Source organism: Akebia trifoliata, unplaced genomic scaffold (genome assembly GCF_017979445.1).
Source record: "Akebia trifoliata isolate Shusen 1 unplaced genomic scaffold, ASM1797944v1 Contig00390, whole genome shotgun sequence".
Lineage (NCBI taxonomy): Eukaryota > Viridiplantae > Streptophyta > Magnoliopsida > Ranunculales > Lardizabalaceae > Akebia > Akebia trifoliata.
In genome coordinates this window covers 35608-43563 of record NW_028237007.1, presented here as the reverse complement: position 1 = coordinate 43563, position 7956 = coordinate 35608, and positions in this window count along the sequence as shown.

The following is a 7956-nucleotide window of genomic DNA, read 5'->3' as shown; positions in this document are numbered from 1 at the left end:
ACCCTCCCATAAAATCATAGTTTTTGTGAGACCTACTTTATTTATTTTGCACTTCACCCCAAGAACTTTAATATATTTATTCTTTTTCCACATTAATTACCTTTTTAACTTTAAAATTTTTCATAATACCCAAAACTCAATCTGGCTTGACCCAAACAGCATTAATTTCTTGTTGATTTTGAGTTGTGCTCGTGGTTCGTATTAAAATTGTCACCACCTATTCTAATTTTCTTTTTTTTCGTTTTTACCCCCTTAACCCGAGAGAGGATGTCCGTGCCGTAGGTACGGGTGAAGTTTAATATAACAATAAAATTGATATTTGATTGTATCATATGTTACTCAATATATAAGGTTTTAGAGGTGCTCCATAGTCCACACCCTATGATACTGTTGAATTTGACACTTTCATATTCTCACTACCCTTGCACTCGCACCTGCTCCCAACTTAATCTTAATTGATCGTTAAGTTTCTACCTAAAATTCATCAATTTCTACTTCCGCAAAAGTCCTATATATATCTTGTTATTGGCTGAAGACAACAATAAAATATTTTATCTATGAGGTTGAAGATGACCAATTAAGAGAGGAAAAATTAAGGAATTTTTGCTATAGGTTGAAGACAAGTGCATTTTAAGTTATTTTCGATTCTTTCCTTAGAGAAGACCGAGGTCAAGGTGAACGACATCAGTTAGAAATACAAGGGTCTCTCAAATATTCACCAAAAGATGGAGGGTATGTCTATATCAATTCAAACTTTTCCACTCTCCATCATATGAAGGGTAGATCAACTGTAGTGCCTGAGGGTACAAGAAAAATATTTAAAGGTTAAACTAATATTTATGGACTTCTAGTTGAAGACAACACAATTCCTTTTCTTCACGTTGTCTCTTAGAGTCACTAAATCTTCAATTTTTATAACATGTGGACATCTTTTCACAGTGAACCTATCCAATTCTATGTTATGGCTATTCACTTGATGTGGCTTGTGCCTATCATTATGCCATTTGCACCAACTTTAAAAAATTAATATATATGGGAGCGGTTCGACAGCCCTAAAGTTTGCCAAGTTTTATGCCAAACATTTTTTGTAAATCACTTTTGATGGAGTTCGAAGTTTTGGAATAGGTTGATTATTTGTGAGGATGATCTCTACGGTGAAGAGATCATCTTCACCAAAAATCAGCTCATTTTGAAACTTCTAACCCTAGTTTACAAGTTGAAGAATCGTGGACCGTCCTATTTTTGTAAATCACTTTTGATGGGGTTAGAAGTTTTGGAATAGGCTGATATTTGGTGAGGATGATCTCCTCATCATAGAGATCATCCTCACAAAAAATCAGCTCATTCCAAAGCTTCTAACCCATATTTAAAAAAATGTTTGGCACAAAACTTGGCAAACTTTAGGACTGCTGAACCGCCCCCTATATATATATATATATATATATATATATATATGGGTAGCGTTCAAGGGCAAACTTTTTGGCAAAACATTTTTCAAAACATGGGTTAGAGGTTTTGGAATGGGCTGATTTTTGGTGAGGATGATCTTTACGGTGAGTAGATCATCCTCACCAAAAATCAGCCCATTCCAAAACTTCTAACCTATGTTTTCCAGCTGAAAAATCGTGGACCGTCCATTTTTTGTAAACTGTTTTTGATGGGGTTAGAAGTTTTGGAATGGGCTGATTTTTGGTGATGATGATCTCCTCACCGTAGAGATCATCCTCACCAAAAATCAGCTCATTCCAAAACCTCTAAATCATGTTTTGAAAAATGTTTTGCCAAAAAGTTTGCTAAAAAGTTGGCCATTGAACGCCCCCCTATATATATATATATATATATATATATATATATATATATTATATATATATATATATATATATATATATATCTTATTATTGGCTGAAGACAACAATAAAATATTTTATCTAAGAGGTTGAAGATGACCAATTAAGAAAGTAAAAATTAAGTAGTTTTTGCTATAAGTTGAAGACAAGCGCATTTTAAGTTATTTTCGATTCTTTCCTTAGAGAAGACCGAGGTCAAGGTGAACGACATCAGTTAGAAATACAAGGGTCTCTCAAATATTTACCAAAAGATGGAGGGTATGTCTATATCAATTCAAACTTTTCCACTCTCCATCATATGAAGGGTAGATCAACTGTAGTGCCTGAGGGTACACGAAAAATATTAGGGGTTAAACTGATATTTATGGACAACACAATTCCTTTTCTTCACGTTGTCTCTTAGATTTACTAAATCTTCAATTATTTTTCAAACTTGTGGACATCTTTTCACAATCAATCACCCATCCAACGCTATGTTATGGATATTCATTTGATGTGGCTTGTGCCTATCATCATGCCATTTGGCACCAACTCATTAACTCATCCGACCAACGATTTTTCTTTTTTGGCCCCCACATTCCTTATCTTGTTAGGACACGCGTGATGTTTTCACAATCAATCACCTATCCAACTCTATGTTATGGCTATTCATTTGATGTGGCTTGTGCCTATCATCATGCCATTTGGCACCAACTCATTAACTCATCTGACCAACAATTTTTCTTTTTTGGCCCCCACATTCCTTATCTTGTGGACCTCAGGACCTGCAGAAGATGAATCAGCGAGCTTTTTTAAAAGAAAGAAGCCCTCGTTATAATTGTTATAAACATGGTTTAAACTTTAATGTAGACATTGACCCCACCATAGATAATTTACAAAGAGTATTGAGAAATATTTCTACATTTTGGCAAATATTTTGGTATCCTGTATTTTTCAAACTGATGGCATACTCTTGACCTCAGTCCTCTCAGAGAACCATTGAAAAATGACCCAAATAGCCTTGTCCTCAATCTCAAACCATGAATCCTTGATCTTTCTTCCCAATATATCAATCATTTTCAACTTTTGAAGTAAAAAATTTCACCGGCTACTTGACTGTCAAGTCAAAGAATGAGGAGAAAATCAAGAATTTTCTACAAAATGTTAAGAGTGGGTTGAATAGGATAGACTGAAGACAATGATCATTATATTATGGAGTGCAATTGGTAGTTGGAAGAAGAAGACAAAAGGACAAAAATACAAATAAGAGGGGAAAAGAAGGGAAAATTACTTAAAGGACCCTGACGGAGGGATTTATTTTTAAATAGTCCATAAGTTTTGCACAATAGCTTAATAGGACATTTAGTCAACTTTTTTATTTATTAATGGTCCCTCATTACTGGCGAATCTCACTGCTTTTTTATTTAATGTGGAGTTCACCACTTTTTATTTTTGTCTAACTCGACGCTTTTTTATATAGTGTCGAGTTCACTACTTTTTACTGTTGAACTCAACACTTTTTATTTATTGTCGAGTTTTCCATGCGTCGAATTTTTCTCTTTTTAAATAAAATGTGGTGAACTCGACACTGCTAAAACCCATCCATTTTTAATTTTCTAGTTTTTTATTAAAATACATGGAATGATTGACTAAAAACTTGAAAAAAACAACTTGTTTAGATGATTTCAATACCCAAAAAAAAAAAAAAAATTCTTGATCGATTTTCATCCAAAAATTATGAAAAAAAAGTGAAATTTTTTTTCTAATTTTTTACATACATTTTCAAAATATTTGAAAAAATCATTGAAAATGGATTCTTCCTTCTTAAATCTCTGACCGAATGGAGTCTTCAAAACTTGATTGAGATGCCAAAATCAAACTTTTTTGGATGAAAATGATGAGTTCGAATAGTTAAGGCATTCAATCATGAGAAATGTGGGAGATGAGGTCTAGGGATGGTTAAGAAAATAAATTTTTTACTAAATAGACTATTAAGAAAGCATCCAAAACTTATGGACTATAAAGAAAAAAGTCCCTCCACTTGGGTCCTTTAAGTAATTTTCCCAAAAAAGAAGTTAAAGAAGAAGCAGAGTCAGCTGTACGTAAAATGTATAGGAGGTTTTTTTATAAATGGAGTGCAATTGATACTAGGTGATGTGCAACAAATAGATCCCTATTTAATTATTTGATCAAATTATACTATTATTATCAACATCTTTGTAGTCTTGTCACAAATATTTAAGTTGGAAGGAATGAATTATGTCTTTTGTTAATATAAATTAGAAGGTGGCATGTACAAAGGCACATGTCCCAAGGCTTATTTATAATTTTGAATATTAATGAATGAAAGGTGATTTTGAAGATTACATAGTAAAAAAAATGATATTTTTAAAATTTTGAAAACTAACAAACGTGATTTTAGAGATGTGGGACTGAAATTTTCTTGATTTTTGAACAAAAATGATTCCGATTATATTAAATTTAAATGTTAAGATGGGGTTCATTTTTGAATTCCAAATTTTGGTGTGGAAGTGAACCACTTCTACTCCGTCTTCTCTTGTTATAATAGTAAAGATGTAATCTTATGAGGTCGGGATCCATTAACTCAGTAAAAATGACTAAAAAACTGATCTTAAATACAAAATCCAATTGTCACGATAAAAACAAATTAAGTTATTTTAAAAGAATAATGATTTTTTGATGCCCCAGTCACAGAATTGTAGATCATTTGCCTCGGGATATGTAAATCATAAACCTTGTTCTTGTGTGGCCCTAGGCAAATGATCTATTGTTCTATGATGAGGCCGTATGTCAGAGGGGGAGGGGGGGGTGGGGGTGGGGGGTGGGGGTGGGGTGAGCTCAGATTATTGTTTCCACTTTGTCTTGTTGTCAATGGGTGGGCCAATATGAAATTGCAATAGGAAGAGCACTTTAATTTCCTAACCTTTTGTGTTTTCCTTTTTTTTTCATTTTTCGTTTTTGTGTGTGCACTTTGATTTCTTTCATGTTTTAGAACATGTTGGCGGGACCCATCAGAATCTGAGAATTTCAACATTGAGAAGGCTTCCATTTTTTTTCATCTTATTTGATTTCATTGATTTTCTTTTCTTAAAAAATTGCTCGTGCAACCACTTCCATGGTTAACACGGCCAGTCCAAGTTTCTCAATTGTTTCAAATTTCGATGGGACTCACATATAACTTTGATAATTAAAACCATGGGTCCATGAATTAGTTTTTATTAATTATGATTTTTAATTTTTTTAGTAATTTTAATTAATCCAGATTATTATTGTTGGTTTGTTAAAATCTTTTATTATTTGTTTTTTAAAATTTCTTGAATGTTTGTTTATTTATTTATTTTTTTTTTGTTTTAATCTTTTGAAACATTTACTTGTTTGTTCTTTTTTCAGATTTTTTTGCTTGGTTTAAATTTTTAATTTTCCTAGTCGTTTAATATTTTCAGTTTGTCTAAGATTTTTAAATTTCAAAGTTGTTTAAGATTTTTATTAAATTTTAATGTTCACCTTTTATGTTTAAATATTAATATTTTTTTTTGTTGTTTCAATTTTTGTAAGCATAAGTGGGATTGTGTTGAAAGAAATTATTGCTTTTCCTTTACAGAATAGTCTTCTAATTGGGGGCATGTTTTTTTTTGGGGTTTCTAGGTGTCTCAAGATTGTTCTTTTTTTATTTTTTTTTATCATGTTTTTGTCAAAATATTGGTTTCAAGTTTTTCAACGTGGAATGTGGGTGCAGACCCCACGAAGGGCAATTTGCCAAAGTTTTGGAATGTTCGATTTTGTCCCGAGTTATCATTTCATGTTTTTGTGGGTGTTCCTAAGCGCAATAGAGTTGAGTTGTGTTTTGAATGTCAAGGGTATATTTGTCATTTTGTCAAATTTTATTAATTTTGACTGAAAACTTGACTTGGCCCCCAAATGATAATTTCTATGTCCCGTAGTTTTGTTTGCCTAGCGTAACATGGTCTCTTAGCATCGATCGACTTTGTGAATTGTAGGTGTTGGTGGAGTGTACCTAGGCATAATTTCTATGTCTAAGAATTTCGTTGGCGTAGTGATCGGAAGGAAAAAAAGAATCTGAGAAGGGTCCCAAGAGGCATTACACAAGTTTTTAGATTCTCCAATTCTTTTACTCATCATTAGGAGTCCATAGCAACCAATGTGACGAATTGCGGGTGCAAAATGCGGTTTGTCTATAGTTAGTGGGATAGGAAAAATTAGGTGCTGTTTGTTAAACTGAAAAAAATAAGTGCTGAATAGCATTAAGCGCTGAAACTTATAAGCGCTAAATTTAAGTGCTGAAAAAGTTGTTTGTTTAAATGTTTAATCATGCTTGTTACACATTGCTGAAACTAGTAAATTATCTTTGTTACCCTTACAATCATATTATACATTGTTTGCATGTTTCAAATGCTTATTTATTATCAAAACACAATAAAATATATTATTTCTTATAAAATTAAAATATAATTTATTTTTAAATAATAAATAATACTCAAATCTTCAATCTATAAATAATAATTTCTATTTATAAAAGCACACAAATTTCAAATTAAAAATAATAATGTCATACAAGTCACTAAAATTTGAAATCAACTTTAAAAGAACTTAATTTTGGATGAATAATTTTTAATAAAAATGAAGGATGTGTAATTATAAAAGCACCACCCTATGAATTAATAAAGGCAACCCACACTATAGCCATTTTTTTTTTTTGTTTTATATGGATTAAAGTTTTTGGAATAAGCAAATTTTTAGTGAGGATGATCTATATGGTTTAGAGATCATCCTCACCAAAAATCAGTCTATTTGAAATCTAACTCGTCAAAAAATAGTTTTCAAAAAAAAAAAAGGGATGATTTCCGGTTCTTGAACTGATTTTGATAAGGTTAGAAGTTTCAAGATATGCTGATTTTTGGTTAGGATGATCTCCTCATTGTAGAGGTCATCCTCACCAAAAATCAACTCATTCTAAAACTTTTAACCCATATAAGACAAAATAATTTAGCCATGATGTGGGTTTATTAATTTGTGGGGTGTTTATATACTTATCTCGAGATATAAGAGGTAATATCCTTTTAAGAATATGGGCATACTTGTCCATGCTCAAAAAAACAAGGGGCATACTTGTCCGTTTTGAAAATACGAAGTGCTTACCGCTTCAGCACTTTTTTTCAGCATCAAAATAGTGCTAAATTTTTTTCACTTATTTTCAGCAATAAATGTTGAAAATATAGAGTAAACAAACGCGCTATTTTGACAAAAGTGCTGAATTTAATTTTTTCAGCAATAAGCACTAAAAAATAGCGCAAAACAAAACCACCTTACTCAAAAATCAAAAAAACATTGTGTTTTAACTATTTTGAAGTCGTGGGTTCAAGTTGAACTTATCTATAATAAAAACTATACACCCACTTAATATAATACTTACTTTTTCAACGTTACATTATTGAGGATAAAGAAAATCCTATGCAAGAACTAAAAATGATAACTAGAATGAAAAATAAAGATACAACACAATACAAAATTTTGCATGATTCCACGAGATTGTCTATGTCCATGGGCGATGATGAGATCCTTTCACTATTATGTCAAGGGAAGTGATCATTACTATCTCCCCTGTGGCGACAACCTCAAGACTTTCTCCACTCTAGCTAGTGGGCAGAACTCAAGATCCTATACTATATTCTACTTAAGAATTTTGCCTCTCACCTCCCCCTTATAAGTCAAGTTTTTTTTTTTCTAGATCTTAAAATCTCAAAAAGAATAGCTGGAAGATTCAAGTTTTGTCCTTAGGTGTCTATATTCTATCAATTCTTCGGGGATTGAGCTCTTTATCTCTATAAGATGGAGCTGGGGTTTTGTCTACGTTTGGAAGGGGAGGCGGGGGGGGGGGGAGGGAATAGTGGCAATTTTTTCTTCTACTATTTTTTTTTTTTTTTGGCTTATCGTGTGTATCCCCACTCTTCAGGTGAGACTAGTCACAAGCACTGTCGCCTTAGTAAATCCTACATGCAACTAGTTGAGTCAAGGGTGGTGAGTGGCCTCAAGGAATTCATTACTTCGTGGGATTTCAAACACTTGACCTACCCTTCCTGAGGAGCTTTTT